Source organism: Salvia splendens, chromosome 8, assembly GCF_004379255.2.
Source record: "Salvia splendens isolate huo1 chromosome 8, SspV2, whole genome shotgun sequence".
Taxonomy (NCBI): Eukaryota; Viridiplantae; Streptophyta; class Magnoliopsida; order Lamiales; family Lamiaceae; genus Salvia; species Salvia splendens.
Genome location: NC_056039.1, coordinates 2,472,383 through 2,492,046, shown reverse-complemented (window position 1 = coordinate 2,492,046; position 19,664 = coordinate 2,472,383). Strand labels below are relative to the sequence as shown.

At 33.5% G+C, this 19,664-nt stretch overlaps 1 long non-coding RNA gene and 1 other non-coding gene across 2 annotated transcripts; one reads left to right on the top strand and one right to left on the bottom strand.

The window, feature by feature from the left end:
* Positions 1-4,712: 4,712 nt before the first annotated feature.
* LOC121746296 lies at positions 4,713-4,815 on the bottom strand. Its single transcript, XR_006038995.1, has one exon. It is a non-coding gene; the product is annotated as a U6 spliceosomal RNA (small nuclear RNA).
* Positions 4,816-17,294: 12,479 nt separating this feature from the next.
* LOC121744414 lies at positions 17,295-18,483 on the top strand. Its single transcript, XR_006038597.1, has 2 exons — positions 17,295-17,512; positions 18,194-18,483. It is a non-coding gene; the product is annotated as an uncharacterized LOC121744414 (long non-coding RNA).
* Positions 18,484-19,664: the final 1,181 nt, after the last annotated feature.

The window sequence follows — 19,664 nt, the reverse complement described above, 5'->3', positions numbered from 1 at the left end:
CATTTATTCACGGACGAAAAAATTACTTATAAATATAAACCTGCTCGTCTTTGAGTTGCATTAGCAACTTCAGTGAATGGAACATAGAGGCTGCTTGCAAGAAGGCATGCATTAGCAACGAATTGAATACAATAATTTTTTAGAGAGGAAGTTAGGTTGATTCAAACGGCTTGAAATAATTGAAGTAACTTTTGAGAGAGAATGTTAGGTTGATTCAAATGGCTTGAAATAATTGAAGTAACTTTTGAGAGAGAATGTAAGGTTGATTCCAATGACTTGAAATAATTGAAGTAACTTTTGAGAGAGAATGTTAGGTTGATTCCAATGGCTTGAAATAATTGAAGTAATTTTTGAGAGAGAATATTAGGTTGATTCAAATGGCTTGAAATAATTGAAGTAACTTTTGAGAGAGAATGTTGGGTTGATTCAAATTGCTTGAAATAATTGAAGTAACTTTTGAGAGGGAATGTTAGGTTGATTCCGATGGCTTGAAATAATTGAAGTAATTTTTGCAAGAAAATGTTAGGTTGCTTCAAATTGATTCTGACTTGAAATAATTGAGGATTATGAGGTAATATCTTCCTTTGGTTTTGAATAAAGATACATAAACATGTTGGCAATTGAAACTAAAATAATATATTACAACTATCTCATATCGGTGTTCACATGGACTTGAAACCACTATGTAATTCTAATGGGTCACTCATCCTATCACCAATTGGATTTAGATGAAACCCATGGATTTCTATCATGGTATCAGAGCGGGTCGTCCATTATAGGTCAAATTTAACTGATCCAACATTATTTGGACTGAAACCGAAAAAATTGATTGACCCAGCTGTATATCTGGGCATAAAGATTTTGGCCAGTGGTCCAATCGATTAGAATAAAATTGGACAAGTCTTCCAATCGATCAGAAAAAAGTCCAACTCCTCCAAGGTTCACCTTGAAGGGTTTGAGGGAGGGTGTTGGCAATTGAAACTAAAATAATATATTACAACTAACCCATATCGGTGTTCATATAGACTTAAAATCACTATATAATTTTAATGAACCACTCCTCCTATTACCAATTAGTTTTAGGATGGAACCCATGAATTTCTATCAAAACATACCTTCTCCTTGGTTTAATTATTCTCGCAAAACATGAAAAAGGGTGCAACCTTAAAAGATAACACGACCTAGTGATTAATTTATTTTGTATACTTAAGAATCACTATATAATTTTAATGAACCACTCCTATCACCAATTAGTTTTAGGATGGAACCCATGAATTTCTATCAAAACATACCCTCCTCCTTGGTTTAATTATTCTAGCAAAATATGAAAAAGGGTGCAAGCTTAAGAAGATAAACACGACCTAGTGATTAATTTATTTTGTATACTAAACAATGGGCCGTTATAAATATTTTATCTTAGTGAAATATAACAACCAAAACGTAGCCTAAATTGTATATGTGTTAAAATCATGATTGGACAAAATTACCCTTATTAAAAGTTGATAAATATCATCTTTTAATTGGAGGCTCAGACTTGAGAGAGTCGTGGGTGGATTAATTTGTGTGACTTTTAAATATGGGTGAAAGCTTGTTTCAAATTTAAACAAATGGAAATATCGTAGTTTATCAAAGTTTAATTATTGGATACCAACCTATATATGTAAGTGTATTGGATGGATGATTATAAATCTGATATATGTCCCATTCTTGTTACACTTATGTCTCCATCACCATCCTGCAACTCACATTTATTTATAAAAAATTTAATCCCCTTTAGTTATGGGATTTTAATCAACGAATGGATGTTGATTTTTATTTGGAAATATGGGCTTAATTATTAGGCAATTATCTTAAGTGGTAATCAATTAACGGTGTCATAGCTTCGTACGACTTAAATCCCTAACCTTTAATCTCTTTTATATAAAAGGGCACACATTTTTAGCATATTCACCCAATTGCTTGTTCGATGACAAATTTACTTTAATTATTTGTGGTTTTTGATTGGATATAGGAAATGATATGGTTTTATTAGTCTTGTCTTGGTTGGACAAATTCAGCCCGCAATTTAATCTCGAGATAGTGTTAAGTATAAATAATCTTAGTTTATAAATTTTATTCAAGATTAACTTGTCTCGATATTATCAAAAATTGAATTAGCTCGAGACTGTTTGTTGACGAAAACTAATACTCACGAGTCACGACAAATCTTACAAACATTATCCCGAGATGAGGTATCGGATCGTATCTAGTCAACCAAATACTACTAATATTAGTAAGATACAATATTATAGTCTATCTGTCTCATTATAAGTGAGATATTTAATTCGAGCACAAGATTTAACTAATAAAAGTGGATAAAGTGGAGTATTGTTTTGATTTCCTCCTAGAGGAACATGATTATGGTGCAAGAAGCTCCTAATTAGATCAAATATGTCCTTAATTGATTAAGGAGTATAAAAGAAAAAAAAATTGAGAAGGACTTAAATGTAGTAGTACTTAATAGTTTTTCAAAGGTATATGATGATATTCTTTTGAATTGAGAACTTGAGATACTTAAAATAAATACAAATCTCATTTTTAAGTGACATAATTTAAAGTGCACTCTTTAACATATAAATAATAAACAGCCTCCATTATGATTTATTCTTATACTATTACAACAAGAATGAATATTTCAATATTCCCACACTTAATTTATAATAACATAAAGATGGAAATTATTTGGGAATAAAGAAAACATTCTTATATGATTATTGGTTCACCAAATTGTGAATTACAGATCATGTAGACAAAATTCATAAAGTTTAGCAGCTCTTTCATCAATTAGATCAACTTCTAGGCCGCAACGATTCAATGCTTTTGCATCCGAAGCCATTTGAGGTACGCAATCTTGAGCAATTTGCTTATAATATTCACAACACTTATTGAATACTAGATCATAATCATAACAAAAGGCATCGAACATTGGCTCCAGGCAATTATTATTTATGACAACTTGGTAGCATGTATCACTATTTTTTTCATTTGTAACTGGAGAAATTATGTTACCATTAATTTCTTGGAATTCACCAGAAATCACTCCACTGATAATCAGAAAAATTAGGATATGAATCATGGTGAAAGTGTTGATGTGATATGATAGGTTAATTGACTTCTTATAAAAATATTCAAGAAAGTTATAGATGGTTAATTTAATTGGATGCATGCGTTTCATTCCTTCAATTTAATTATCCCAATTGAAACCTATGAAATATTAATAATACCATTGGTAAAATTGATAGTGAATTTAGAGTATAACTGTCGGAGATTTACCAGCGGAGGTTACATCAGGAATCAACAATAGATGTATGTATGTCGGTAAATCTATAAAGTCAACTCCATTTTTTTCTAGTGATTCTTCCAATCGAAACCTGTGAAATATTAATAGTATTCTATACATTAGTGTGGTAATATTGATTCAACCCTGCATTAATTCCTTACAAAAATTTTAAGCTAAAAAAAATGTAAAAACAGCTGGTTTAGTGCTTTATTGGCCAACCCTTTTTCCTATACCTAAATTTTCTTGATCAAGATTTATTTCACCATAGTACATCATAATTCTGTATTTACTATGGGACCTCAATTCAAATCCATTTCTTCACCTTTTTCTGCTTTCATCCAATTTTTATCGTATTGTTTATTGAATTATTGGTGTTCTCTCCTTTGTTCTCTCCTTTATTTGACACGGTAAATGAAAATTTATTGCGTGTTTACTTTGTAACGAATGGTAAAAAAAAATACTACTAATGTCATTAATATTGATTTGGGCCTATCTTCTTTTGTGGAGGTTGATTTTTATTTGGAAATATGGGCCTAACTATTAAGCAACTATGCTTTACGTGGTAATTAATTAATGGTGTCACCGATATATATTCACCCATATATATTCAGTAAATGAAAATTGATTGCGTGTTTACTTTGTAACAAATGGTAAAAAAAAATACTATTAAAATACTGATGTCATTAATACTAATTTGGGCCTATCTTCTTTTGTGGATGTTGAATTTTTATTTGGAAATATGGGCCTAACTATTAGGCAGCTATGCTTTAGGTGGTAATCAATTAATGGTGTCACCCATATATATTTACCAAATTGTTTGTTCGATGACAAATTTAATTTAACCATTTGTGGTATTTGATTGGATACAGGAAATGATATGGTTTTATTAGTCTTGTTTTGGTTGGAAGAACAGCTAGTTAATCTCGAGATAGTGTTAAGTGGAAATAATCTTAGCTTTTAATCAAGATTAACTTGTCTTTGACATTATTTGAAACTGAATTAGCTCGAGTATTAATTTTGCCAAGGGAAAAAATCAATACTCACGAGTCACGACAAATCTCACGTAACATTATCCCGAGATGAAGTATCGGGTCGTATCTAGTCAACCAAATACTAATAATATTACTCTCTATCCCATTATAAGTGAGATTTTATTCGGGCATAGAAGTTAAGAAAATGATGTTTAGTCATAATATAATAATAAAAAGTAGATAAAGTAAGAGTAAATATGTTCTTTTGTGCCAAAAATGAAAAATCTAACTTATAGTGGAATGAGCAAAAAAGAAATACTAGTCACTATGAGTGAGATGGAGGTACTTATTTTGCCCTAGATTAGTTGTCAAAGATTACCCTCTAATGTTTTCTAGTTTAATAGTATGAAATATTTTATTTATTAGTAATACTTATTTTCTGAATTTATGTGTATCATCCTTGCGCGGAAATCATGCTAATTTTATGTATGTCGTTCTAATTTTATTGGACGTACACAAATGGACTTCTTTGTTGGTAATTTCTTTGGGTGTTAATGCACTAGATTGTAGGCCTACGCCCCAGTTTCACTTGGGTATTAATTTCATTAAATTATGGGCCTATGGCCCAGTTATATACCTAAAAAAATAAGCATAATGGGTCTTTTTTGGTATCATTGTATCTCAAATAATTTCCTCTGATTTATAGCTACTATAATTTAATTAGAAATGATTGAGCTACCTTGATTAAGCTTATACAAATTGAAAAAATAAAAAAAGTAAAGTAAACTTGAAAAATTATTTCCTTCAAACTACTATTAATCATCGTATCTACATACTTTTATTTAGGTTGACAATCAAGCATGTATAATTTTAATATATTATTAAAATTAGGTCCCAGCAGTTGTCAAATGAAACTGATAAAACACTAGGTAATTTAAACACGCAAGTTAGTACTAAATATAAAGCTAGTTCAATAGGAGTATAAGATAAGTGTGAGGAATAAATTCCAAACAAACGAACTCATTTAAAAGCAAAGAAGTAAAATAATAATTTCCCTATCAAACATGGAGTAGAAAAAAATAAAAAAGGAAAAGAAAAGGAAAAAAAACTAGGCTTAAGAGTGGAGAAGATGAATGGGACAAAGAGTCACTAATGCCCATTCCATGGATGCCTTGTTTTGGTCCCATTCCCATATATGCTTTCTCTATGTTCTCTTCATTGACCTTTTGGTTTTGTTAGGGTTTGTTTGATAAGTGTGTTTTTCTTTGTCTAGTTGGTATTAAGTGGTGTGTAGTTGTTATCAAATGAGTTGAGGTAAGTTGGTGGTCTAAGTAGTGCTTAGAGTGTGTCCGTTTGTTGGGTGTTGGCTGTTTATTTTCATAATTATTCGTCAGACGTCTCTAGTGGTAGACGCACAAATAAATAACGATAAGGGCTATGATTTCTAAATTTTATTTTAAAGTATATTTTTAGATGTTTTAGATTAGTTATAAGGACTTTTACATAATAATTTGCCTTAAACTTGAATAAATTTTAAAAATTTATAAAAGAAAAATGGTTAAAATATAATTTTAGTAAGGGCTTTAGCCCCACCCTAGTTATACATAGGCACGCCCCTGGACGTCTCGATTGAGGGTGTTGGACCTCCTGTTGTACTAGCTCGCTAATCTTTCGCTTGAGTGTTTTTTCGATACAATTAGTGAGTCTTGAATTTAAAGAGATTCTATAGAGTGATAGCAATGAAATCATTTTACACCTTTTGTTTATACTATAGAAAATAACAATCATCTTCATTTGGCAAAAAGTATCATTCAATAACCAGAATTTATAACTACGATGCAACTTTACCTTTGTAATTAACATACATTTATGCGAAAATAGTTTATTTTTAAAAACACTGAGACTTTGCTGCAATAATTCCTAGTGGTATACCAAATAAAAGTCCCAGTAATACAACCAAATAATGCATACATGAAATAAATTCAATCATGCAAATTGTTGTGACTTGTGACTTAAAAATATTCTATAGAGCGATAGACTGATAAAATTAGATTCTCAACTTGATAATCTTCATTTGAAAAAGTATTATTCAGTAATAAGAATTAACTACGATGTTGTTCCCAGAATTAACTACGATCTTGTACCTACAAACTTTAATGTAAAAGTGGTATAAAAATAATTGTTGCCATTCTTTTACTTTTACTTTATTCGAAACAAAAATTATTGTACTCATTGGATTAAGTGATACACGTGAAAACCATCATTCAGAAATAATTACAGTTATTATAAACATTAATTCATATAAGTGTTTCAGGAACTGTTCTTGAGCTCAAATGATAGTAATATTATTAATATTTAGAAATCAATAAATAGTAATTAAAATTAATATTTATATCAATCAATAAGTTACTAGCTATGTGTTGTAAAATCATTAATAAAACAATTTATAATTAACGAAACCCGATCGAATCACTTCTCTAGGGTTATTATAGGGGTATGAACAAAACAAAATGACAAAGCCAAATCAAATAATTATGTGTGTTAGTAATAAATATGACAAAACCATAATTATGTGCTATAGTTGTAATTATTTAGGTTACGAACAAAGGGAAATGACAAAACAAATCAAAGAGAAGAGGCCTAAGTTAATAGAGTGAATAAAAAACAATTGACAAAAAGCCAATTGCAGTCCAAATTCCAATTTATCTGTTGTTGGCGACGATATTTATGGCATAATTGAAAATTAAATACTTACTAAACAAAGTGGGGATCACAAAGCATTTTTATTTGTTTACGAAACAAGAATACTATTCAAATTGAGTCCAAAATCTTTTCATTGAAGTCTACAATATGCTTAAGTTAAAACTTAAATCCATATTCATACACTACAATATGAAAAGTGTATCTGCACATTCAAGATCTTATTCGAGCAAGCCTAATTAATCCACATTTACTCATTTAAATATCAATATAAGTAATATATTATGAATACGCATGTCTGAAAATATAAAAATTTGATTTTCTGTCTCACTAATAAGATATTTAGAATTTTGTTTACATCCAAAAGTCCAAGAGATCAATGGAAAAACCCAGGCTCAACCCACCACATAATTGGTTAATTGGAAAATTCGAAAAAAATAAAATAATGCTACTACTCAGAATAGATTACTAAAGTAGTGTAGTAAAATACATTTACAGCATTTTCGCGATTTATAGTAATAAAAAATGTTAACTAACATTCAGAAATTCAAGAAAATAACAATCATCTTCATTTGGAAAAAAATTGGACAAGTCGTCCAATCGATCAGAAAAAAAGTCCAACCCTTTCCAAGGTTCACCTCGAAGGGTTTGAGGGAGGATGTTAGCAATTGAAACTAAAATAATATATTACAACTATCCTACATCGGTGTTCATATAGACTTAAAATCACTATATAATTCTAATGGGTCACTCTTCCTATCACCAATTAGTTTTAGGATGGAACCCATGAATTTCTATCAAAACAGACCCTCCTCCTTGGTTTAATTATTCTAGCAAAATATGAAAAAGGGTGCAAGCTTAAGAAGATAACACGACCTAGTGATTAATTTATTTTGTATACTAAACAATGGGCCGTTATAAATATTTTATCTTAGTGAAATATAACAACCAAAACGTAGCCTAAATGGTATGTGTTAAAATCATGATTGGACAAAATTACCCCTATTAAAAGTTGATAAATATCATCTTTTAATTGGAGACTCAGACTTGAGAGAGTCGTAGGTGGATTAATTTGTGTAACTTTTAAATATGGGTGAAAGCTTGTTTCAAATTTAAACAAATGGAAATATCGTAGTTTATCAAAGTTTAATTATTGGATACCAACCGATATATGTAAGTGTATTGGATGGATGATTATAAATCTGATATATGTCCCATTCTTGTTACACTTATGTCTCCATCACCATCCTGCAACTCACATTTATTAATAAAAAAATTTAATCCCCTTTAGTTATGGGATTTTAATCAACGAATGGATGTTGATTTTTATTTGGAAAAATGGGCTTAACTATTAGGTAATTATCTTAAGTGGTAACCAATTAACGGTGTCATAGCTTCGTACGACTTAAATCCCTTACCTTTAACCTCTTTTATATAAAAGGGCACACATTTTTAGCATATTCACCCAATTGTTTGTTCGATGACAAATTTACTTTAATTATTTGTGGTTTTTGATTGGATATAGGAAATGATACGGTTTTATTAGTCTTGTTTTGGTTGGACAAATTCAGCCCGCAATTTAAGCTTGAGATAGGGTTAAGTAGAAATAATCTTAGTTTATAAATTTTATTCAAGATTAACTTGTCTCGATATTATCTAAAATTGAATTAGCTCGAGACTATTTTTTGACGAAAATTAATACTCACGAGTCACGACAAATCTTACTAACATTATCCCGAGATGAGGTATCAGATCGTATCTTGTCAACCAAATACTACTACTATTAATAAGATACAATATTATAGTCTCTCTGTCTCATTATAAGTGAGATATTTAATTTGAGTACAAGATTTAACTAATAAAAGTGGATAAAGTGGAGTATTGTTTTGATTTCCTCCTAGAGGAACATGATTATGGTGCAAGAAGCTCCTATTAAATCAAGTATGTCCTCAATTGATTAAGGAGTATAAAAGATAAAAAAAATTTGAGGACTTAAATGTAGTACTTATATTTTTTCAAAGGTATATGATGATATTCTTTTGAGTTGAGAACTTGAGATACTTAAAAGAAGCACAAATCTAATTTTTAGGTCACAGAATTTAAAGTGTACTCTTTTACGTAAAAATAATAAACAGTCTCCATTATGATTTATTCTTATACTATTACAACAAGAATGAATATTTCAATATTCCCACACTTAATTTACAGCTTTTCTCCATAACTCATAGCTTTGTTAATAGAGGAAACCACAACTTTTCTCCATAACTCATAGCTTTGCAAATAGAGGAAACCACAGCTTTTCTGCATAACTCATAGCTTTGCAAATAGAGGAAACCACAACTTTTCGGCATAACTCATAGCTTTGCAAAAAGAGGAAACCACAGCTTTTCTCCTGAACTCATAGCTTTGCAAAGAGAGAAAACCACAGCTTTTCTCCATAACTCATAGTTTTGCATATTGAGGAAACCACATCTTTTCTCCATAAATCATAGCTTTGCAAATAGAGGAAACCACAGCTTTTCTCCATAACTCATAGATTTGCAAATAGAGGAAACCACAGCTTTTCTCCATAACTCGTAGATTTGCAAATAGAGGAAACCACAGCTTTTCTCCATAACTCGTAGCTTTGCAAATTGAGGAAACCACATCTTTTCTCCACAACTCATAGCTTTGCATATTGAGGAAACCACATGTTTTCTCCATAACTCATAGCTTTGCAAATAGAGGAAACCACAGCCTTTCTCCATAACTCATAGCTTTGCAAATAGAGGAAACCACAGCTTTTCTGCATAACTCATAGTTTTGCAAAAAGAGGAAACCACAGCTTTTCTCCATAACTCATTGCTTTGCAAATAGAGGAAACCACAGCTTTTCTCCATAACTGATAGCTTTGCAAATAGAGGAAACCACAGCCTTTATCCATAACTCATAGCTTTGCATATTGAGGAAACCACATCTTTTCTCCATAACTCGTAGCTTTGCAAATAGAGGAAACCACAGCTTTTCTCTCCAAAACTCATAACTTTTCAAATAGAGGAAACCACAGCTTTTCTGCATAACTCATAGCTTTGCAAAGAGAGGAAACCATTGCTTTTCTCCATAACTCATAGCTTTACAAATAGTGGAAACCACAGCTTTTCTCCATAACTCATAGCTTTGGAAATAGAGGAAACCACAGCTTTTCTCCATAACTCATAGCTTTGCATATTGAAGAAACCATATCTTTTCTCCATAACTCATAGCTTTGCAAATAGAGGAAACCACAGCTTTTCTCCATAACTCATAGCTTTGCAAATAGAGGAAACCACAGCTTTTCTCCATAACTCATAGCTTTTCAAATAGAGGAAACCACAGCTTTTCTCCATAACTCATAGCTTTGCAAATAGAGGAAACCACAACTTTTCTCCATAACTCATAGCTTTGCAAATAGAGGAAACCACAGTTTTTCTCCATAACTCATAGCTTTGCAAAGAGAGGAAACCACAGCTTTTCTGCATAACTCATTGTAACACCCCGACTTTTTCTACCTTTTTATTGTGTTCTTGAAAGGACCGTCGTTTGTGCACTTGTAAATTTTTCAACCTTGTTTCTTTTATCGAGAGAAGTATTTCCTTTTTGGGGCCAAACAATTATTCTTTCCTAGCCCAATTTGAAACCCAAATTGTTACGAGCCCAAAATGATACCTATACGAAAGAATAGACCACGTATCAAATACACTTTCGACAACAAATCGAGCGAAAAGTTGGATAAGAACCGCGTCACATCAGGCACGTTTTCCAATTGGATAAGAACCGCGTCACATCAGGCACGTTTTCCAATTGGATAAGAATCACGTCACATCAGGCACGTTTTCCAACGACGGCCGCATTAATTACTCGTCGCATCAAAACGAAAAGACGTGAATTTTTGTCTTTTATGAAAATTTTTTCTATATATACAACCTCCCTCCTTTTCATTTCTTTTACTTCACTACGAAAGAATCGAGAAATCCGAGAGAGAGAAGAGAGAGGGGATGGAGGAACGAATTTCCGACCACCTACCTGTCGGGAACGGCGTCGGCGGCTGGGGGAGATCCTCGGCGACGGTTGCTGGGGCGGACCGCGACGGCGAGCCGCTGCGCATGCAGCAGCGGTGGCGGTAGCGTGGTGGCGGCGTGAGCATAGCCGAGAAAGAGAAGAGGAGAAAGAGAGGAGCACGGCGTGAAGGCATTTAAACGAACGAGGTGGGCTTTCTGCTAAAGTTACAGTTTTTACGAAAAGTATTTTACGTGAGCTTTCTGTTAAAGTTACAGTTTTTACGAGAAGTATTTTATGTGGGCTTTCTGTTAAAGTTACAGTTTTTACGAGAAGTATTTTACGTGGACTTTCTATCCTATATGATTATTGTGGGCTTTCTAGTTACCGTACAGTTTTTACGAGAAGTATTTTACGTGGGCTTTCTAACTAAGTATTATTGTGGGCTTTCTAACTAAGTATTTTGTGGGCTTTCTAACTAAGTATTTCGTGGGCTTTCTAGTTACCGTACAGTTTTTACGAGAAGTTTTTACGTGGGCTTTCTAGTTACCGTACAGTTTTTACGAGAAGTTTTTACGTGGGCTTTCTGTTAAAGTTATAGTTTTTACGAGAAGTTTTTACGTGGGCTTTCTGTTAAAGTTATAGTTTTTACGAGAAATATTTTAAGTGGGCTTTCTGTTAAAGTTACAGTTTTTACGAAAAGTATTTTAAGTGGGCTTTCGAACAAAAGTGTTTTCAAGAGCTTTCGTTTTAATATATCGGTTTGAGCATCATGTTATATGTGATCAAAGTGAAAGTGCTGTTGCGCATGTTACGTGATATATGTGTTGATTTATCGAGTGATTTGTGATTTGCTCGACTTCTTGTGATGTAAGTTATGTGCAAACATGTTTATGAGAGTCTTATCAAGCATGATTGTATGTTATAAGCATGAGAAATTGTGTTTGGATGATTGGGAAAGAAACCCAAATTTCGAATTTGTGAGTATGAAATCTGTGGTGTTCGGACAGTAGATTTCGACGTGTATTTGACTGATCAAACGATCGAATTTTGGTATGAAAATTTTACTGAGTTAATTTCAAGGTGTTTTCTGTGTCTCGTATAAATTTCAACCCCTTTCGACGAAAGATGAATTTTTGAAAAATGTTTGAAGTCGACTGCGCAATTCTGCCATAAACTGGTATTCTCGGCCAGAATGTTTCGTTTTCTGTTTGACCGACCAAATGATCTCCGTTTGATGTGATTCTTGATCTAGATGAAAATTTGAAGTGTCTTCTGACTCTTGTGAAAATTTCAGCCTCATTGAACATCGGATGGATTTTTAGTGATTTTTACAAAACGGTCGCGCAGTTCTGCCAGTTTTCTGCCTTAAATATAATAGTGCATATTTTCAAGTTTAATGGTGTTATATATGATGCATGTATGTCGAAGGAGTGTGTTATTGGTGTTATTATATGATGTTATGTGTTGCTTTACGAGTGCTTATGAAGTGTAGCCTGCGTTGATATTTGAGTTCGGCTTTGACCGATAGAAAAGTGAGTTTATGTTTCAAGAGTGTTTTATGAGCAAATGGAAGTTTTGAAAGTCTTGAGTTCGGCTTTGACCGATAGAAATGAGTTTTGATCCAAATACGTTTACGACGAAAAGAAAATGGAAGTTTTGAAGGTTATATGTGCTTCTTTTGATGAAAGAAAGATGAGTTATTTTAAAAACGGTCTTATAGAAAAATAAAGTTGAAAAGGTTATGTCAAGCCATATTTTGTTTTGGAACTATGCCTATCTGACTGCAACGATGAATGGAATGGATTGATGGGAGACCGTGGGAGGTAACCACCTCCCCGGCACTTGAATGTTAAGATATGATGAATGATGAGAGGAATGATGAATGAGAGAGGAGTGATGAATGATGAGTGGAGTGATGAATGAACAAGAGATAGTGAAATCGGGTTTGTCAGATACGGCATATGTTCCAGGAAAATAGATCGAAAGATCGCTCTTGAAAAAGGAAAAGAAAAATGTTTAGTGTTCTCGGACTTTTCCTAAAACCCCGAGTTCACTCAAAGAGTGGCTTGACTAAATCAGTTGTTTTTATAAAATATGTTTTGGCACGTGTCCACTGAATACACCAAGTACTCAGCCCTGCATATGTTTTCTCTATGTGCAGGTTGAGCAGTGACGAGCGCGGTGGGTGTTGAGCATGAAAGTAAAGAAGATAGTAAATTAAATGTTCTGAATATATTATGTCTTCATACATAATAATATTCTACTCTCGAATACTTCCGCTGAATATGGTTTCTTTCGCCAAGTATTGTGCTCGAAAATTTTATCTCGAGTTGCTGATTGTTGAAATGATACTCTGATTTCATTCGAGCTATTACCATTTGTTTCATATTTCCGCTGCTATATATTTTGAACTAAAATATTCCTTTAAGCTAATTGAGTCTTTCTTATGAACTGTTATCCTTAAATGCTATTCTAAATGTTTGTCCCTTGGTCACGATCGCCTCGTTTGTAACACCCCTGGGGTGGGCGGGCGTGACACTCATAGCTTTGCAAAGACAGGAAACCACAGCTTTTCTCCATAACTCATAGCTTTGCAAATAGAGGAAAACACAGCTTTTCTCCATAACTCATAGCTTTGCAAATAGAGCTTTGCAAATAGAGGAAACCACATCTTTTCTCCATAACTCATATCTTTGCAAATAGAGGAGCCAATTCTTGGCCCCGACTCCTGACCCGGCCGAGTAATAGTAGCCAGCCGGTGAGCCGTCCATACACACTGAAATGGAACTATGTGTATATAATCACATACAAAGTAAGTCATTTATTCACGGACGAAAAAATTACTTATAAATATAAACCTGCTCGTCTTTGAGTTGCATTAGCAACTTCAGTGAATGGAACATAGAGGCTGCTTGCAAGAAGGCATGCAGCCATTAAGCAAATGATCATGCAGTGAAGCTTCCACATCTAGAGAGTGAGAAAAAATTAGCATTAATTACTTTGTAAATTGATGAATTTAGTGAATGGAAAAGTATATGCAATTTTAAAAACTGTCACCTTTTAGAGGTCGAGAGAATGGTTAGGACTTGGTGAAGTTGAGAGAATGGTTAGGACTTGGTGATTCTAAAGACTTGATGAGGTTGAGAGAATGGTTAGGACTTGGTGATTCTAAAGAGTGAGTGAGAATGACGAGTAATTCTCCAAAATTATGGGCATATAAATAATAATACTGATCGTGTCATAATTATATCAAATTAAAAAATATACAGCTCTTTTCCATAACTCATTACTTTGCAAATAGAGGAAACCACTTTGATGACTAATCCATTCACACATTTCTCAAAATGAAGAAAACATCAAAAGAGATTATTAAATGGGCTTTTAGCATTTTCAATAAATCGGAAAGTGAAGATAAAGAGGCCCCAATAAGCAAAAGTATTTTTATTTCTTAATTTAATTCCTCACCACAAGTCATTTTTATGGCCAATAGGATTACGTGGGCTTTGATTATGACAGGTAAATCACAGCCGCAACTCTTTGGAAAACAAAAATAATTAATTATGGTTTTATGGAAGTTACTAATTGTCACTATTTTGGTAAAGATCTTCACGAGGCTTTCGTTTGTAAATAGATTCTTGTTAGCTTATTAATGGGGTTTTGAGTGTGACCGATAACTGTTTTTTTTGGGATCAATTCGCCTTCTTGTTTTGTCGAATATCAGTGCTTATAATTAAACTAATACGACAATAATTTCCTGCATTATCCACTACTCATTTCTTGTACACAAATATTTAATTTATTTCGGACTATCTAAGAATGATTTAATATTCATTCATATTTAGTTAAAAATCCATATGAATCGAAAAAAGAGTTCATGACTAAAAGGGATGTGGTTGATAGTGCTTGACATGAATCTTGATCGTTGTGACGATTCTTTACTTTATCCAACGAATTGAATACAATAATATACTATTGAATAATGGTGGAATGGACTAGTGTGTAGTTAGTTTATCACTTAACTGGGAATAAAGATGGAAATTATTTGGGAAATAATTTCCCAAATTGAATACACTAATATACTATTTGAGGACTTAAATGTAGTACTTAATAGTTTTTCAAAGGTATATGATGATATTCTTATATGATTTCGTGATTAAGAAGAATGAGAGGAACGCCTTCAGTAATTTGGTGCTGTGTTTGAAAGTGAGTGAAGTGGAGAATGTTATGTTTCTGATATTGCTATGGAGGAACTATTTAAGCAGTACTCCTAGTAATTTTTTAGAGAGGAAGTTAGGTTGATTCAAACGGCTTGAAATAATTGAAGTAACATTTGAGAGAGAATGTTAGGTTGATTCAAATGGCTTGAAATAGTTGAAGTAACTTTTGAGAGAGAATGTTAGGTTGATTCAAATGGTTTCAAATAATTGAAGTAACTTTTGAGAGAGAATGTTAGGTTGATTTAAATGACTTGAAATAATTAAATTAACTTTTGAGAGAGAATGTTAGGTTGATTCCAATGGCTTGAAATAATTGAAGTAATTTTTTAGAGAGAATGTTAGGTTGATTCAAATGGCTTGAAATAATTGAAGTAACTTTTGAGAGAGAATGTTGGGTTGATTCAAATTGCTTGAAATAATTGAAGTAACTTTTGAGAGGGAATGTTAGGTTGATTCTGTCACGACCCGATCTTTGTTAAGGATAACAAGCATGGGTGATTCGCGACTAATATGGGGATTAAAGAAGCGGGGTAGAAGGGGGGTGAAAATCAAGGAAGAACTTGAAGAATACTAATTCAAAAATACTGCAACCGATGAACCGAATATTTGGTTACATGTTCTCAAATAGAATCATTCACCATAGCAACTAAATCAGAGTTCGAAGGTGAGACTATAAGATTCTCACTTAACAAAAATACAGCGGAAAGAGGTCCCTACGAAACGACTTCGTGTATGAAGACACGAATCGTCGAGAAATCCACATGCTTATTTAATAGCATCGACTCCGATCAATTCTTCTCCATCTTGATGTTCAACCTGCACATTTATAAATACATGCATGGCTGAGTACAGGAGTACTCAGTGGACACGTGCCAAAAATTAAAACATACAAATATAAGTTGTCATCCATCAACAGTATCACACGGGGGTTGATGCACTTTTTATTAGCACTAAAATACCTGCAAGTTTACAAGGTAGAACTAGTAAAGCTAAAGGTCAGTACCGGGATATCGAACACATGGAATAAGATTGCAACTGGCTATCATATACTAAGCGTCATATACTATCTAGATACACAAAGTATTTTTGGTTTTTTTTATAAACTAGTCATAAATATAAACAAAAATAAAAACAAGAAAAATACAAAGCAGGCTAAAGAAAGTAGAGTTTATGAATCCAACTACTACGACCTAGTGATGGTTAATCTCACAGAACATTTACCTTTATGTGTCTCCAGGATTATTAGGAAAGTCGTGATTCAAGAATAAGCCCTCTCTCGAGTGCACCTATTCAGTAGATTAGAATCTAACTATCAAAGTCTACTTTCAATAGATTAGATTCTAACTCCGTAAGTTCCTAAGTCTCAAGCCCTCACAAAGGATCCCCTCTCTCGAGTGCAGTTAAACATATGTGTTGTACTCGTTCCTTTTACCACGTAAAACTAGTTATTTCGAACTATCAAAGTATGGGTTAATATTCATTCATATTTAGTTAAAAATACATATGAATAAAAAAGGAGTTCATAACTAAAAAGGATGTGGTTGATAGTGCTTGACATGAATCTTGATCGTTGTGACGATTCTTTACTTTATCCAACGAATTGAATACAATAATATACTTGTAACACCCCGACTTTTTCTACCTTTTTATTTTATTCTTGAAAGAACCGTCGTTTGTACACTTGAAAATTTTTCGACCTTGTTTCTTTTATCGAGAGAAGTATTTCACTTTTGGGGCCAAAAAATTATTCTTTCCTAGCCCAATTTGAAACCCAATTGTTACGAGCCCAAAATGATACCTACACGAAAGAATAGACCACGTATCAAATACACTTTTGACAACAAATCAAGACGAAAAGTTGGATAAGAACCGCGTCACATCAAGACGAAAAGTTGGATAAGAACCACGTCACATCAGGCACGTTTTCCAATGACTGCCGCATTAATTACTCGTCGTATCAAAATGAAAAGACGTGAAATTTTGTCTTTTATGAAAAAAAAATTTCTATATATACAACCTCCCTCATTTTCATTTCTTTACTTCACAATCGAGAGAAATCCGAGAGAGAGAAGAGAGGGGATGGAGGAATGAATTTCCGACCACCTACCTGTCGGGAACGGCGTCGGCGGCTGGGGGAGATCCTCGGCGACGGTGACTGGGGCAAACCGCGACGGCGAGCCGCCGCGCATACAGCAGCGGTGGCGGTAGCGTGGTGGCGGCGTGAGCGTAGCCGAGAAAGAGAAGAGGAGAAAGAGAGGAGCACGGCGTGAAGGCTTTAAACGAATGAGGTGGGCTTTCTAGCTACCGTACAGTTTTTACGAGAAGTTTTTACGTGGGCTTTCGAACTAAAGTGTTTCCAAGAACTTTCATATATCGGTTTGAGCATCATGTTATATGTGATCAAAGTGAAAGTATTGTTGCGCATGTTATGTGATATATGTGTTGATTTATCGAGTGATTTGTGATTTTCTCGACTTGTTGATGTGATATGAGATGATGCTCGATCTTGACGGATAAAAAAATGATTTATGTTTCAAAAACGTTTTGAGGAAAATAAAGTTGAAAAGATTATGTCAAGCCATATTTTGTTTTGGAACTATGCCTATCTGACTGCAACGATGAATGGAATGGATTGATGGGAGACCGTGGGAGGTAACCACTTCCCCGACACTTGAATGTTAAGATATGATGAATGATGAAAGGAACGATGAATGATGAATGGACTGATGAATGAACAAGAGATAGTGAAATCGGGTTTGTCAGATACGGCATATGTTCCAGGAAAATAGATCGAAAGATCGCTTTTGAAAAAGGAAAAGAAAAATGTTTAGTGTTCTTGGACTTTTCCTAAAATCCCGAGTTCACTCAAAGAGTGGCTTGACAAAATCTGTTTTTATAAATTATATTTTGGCACGTGTCCACTGACTACACCAAGTACTCAGCCCTGCATATGTTTTCTCTATGTGCAGGTTGAGCGGTGACGAGCGCGGTGGGTGTTGAGCATGAAAGTGAAGAAGATTATAAATAAAAATTTCTGAATATATTATGTCTTCATACATAATAATATTCTACTCTCGAAATGCTTCCGCTGAATATGGTTTCTTTCGCCAAGTATTGTGCTCGAAAATTTTATATCGAGTTCCTGATTGTTGAAAAGACACTCTGATTTTATTCGAGCTTTTCCCATTTGTTTGGAGCTAAAGTCGAGTTTGCACTCTGTGTATCATACACTCTGATATATATTATTCTTTTAAGCTAATTGAGCCTTTCTTATGAACAGTTATCCTTAAATGCTATTCTTAAATGTTTGTCCCTTGGTCACGATCGCCTCGATTGTAACACCCCTAGTATGGGCGGCCGTGACAATACTATTGAATAATGGTGGAATGGACTAGTGTGTACTTAGTTTATCACTTAATTGGGAATAAAGATGGAAATTATTTGGGAATAAAGAAAGCATTCTTATATGATTTTGTGAATAAGAAGAATGGGAGGAACGCCTTCGGTATTTTGCTGCTGTGTTTGAAAAGTGAGTGAAGTGGAGAATGTTATGTTTCTGATATTGCCATAGAGGAACTATTTAAGTAGTAGTAATTTTTTAGAGATAAAGTCAGGTTCATTCAAATGGCTTGAAATAATTGAAGTAACTTTTGAGAGAGAATGTTAGGTTGATTCCAATGGCTTGAAATAATTGAAGTAACTTTTGAGAGAGAATGTTAGGTTGATTCAAATGGCTTGAAATAATTGAAGTGACTTTTGAGAGGGAATGTTAGGTTGATTCCAATGGCGTGATATAATTGAAGTAATTTTTGCAAGAAAATGTTAGGTTGCTTCAAATTGATTCTGACTTGAAATAATTGCGGGTTATGAGATAATATCTTCCTTTGGTTTTGAATAAAGATACATAAACATGTTGACAATTGAAACTAAAATAATACTCCCTCCGTCCCCAATTAGGAGTCACTCTTTGACCGGGTACGGGTTTTAAGGAAGTGTTTGAATGTGTGGTGTAATAAATGGAGTTAGGTAGTGAAATGTGAGATCTCTTTGATTTTTTGGTGTAATAAGAGTATTTTTGATGTCCAAATATAGTAAGTAGCAAGAGTGACTCTTAATGAGGGACAGTCCAAAATGGAAAAGAGTGACTCTTAATCGGGGACGGAGGGAGTATATTACAACTATCTCATATCGGTGTTCAAATAGACATGAAACCACTATGTAGTTCTAATGGGCCACTCAGCCTATCACCAATTGGTTTTAAGATGAAACCCATGGATTTCTAACATAGTATCAGAGCGGGTCGCCGATTGTGGGTCAAATTTAACTGATCCAGCAGTATATCTAGACTGAAACCGAAAAAATTGATTGACCCAGCAGTATATCTGGGCTTAAAATTTGGGCCAGTGGTCCAACCAATCATCATAAAATTGGACAAGTCTT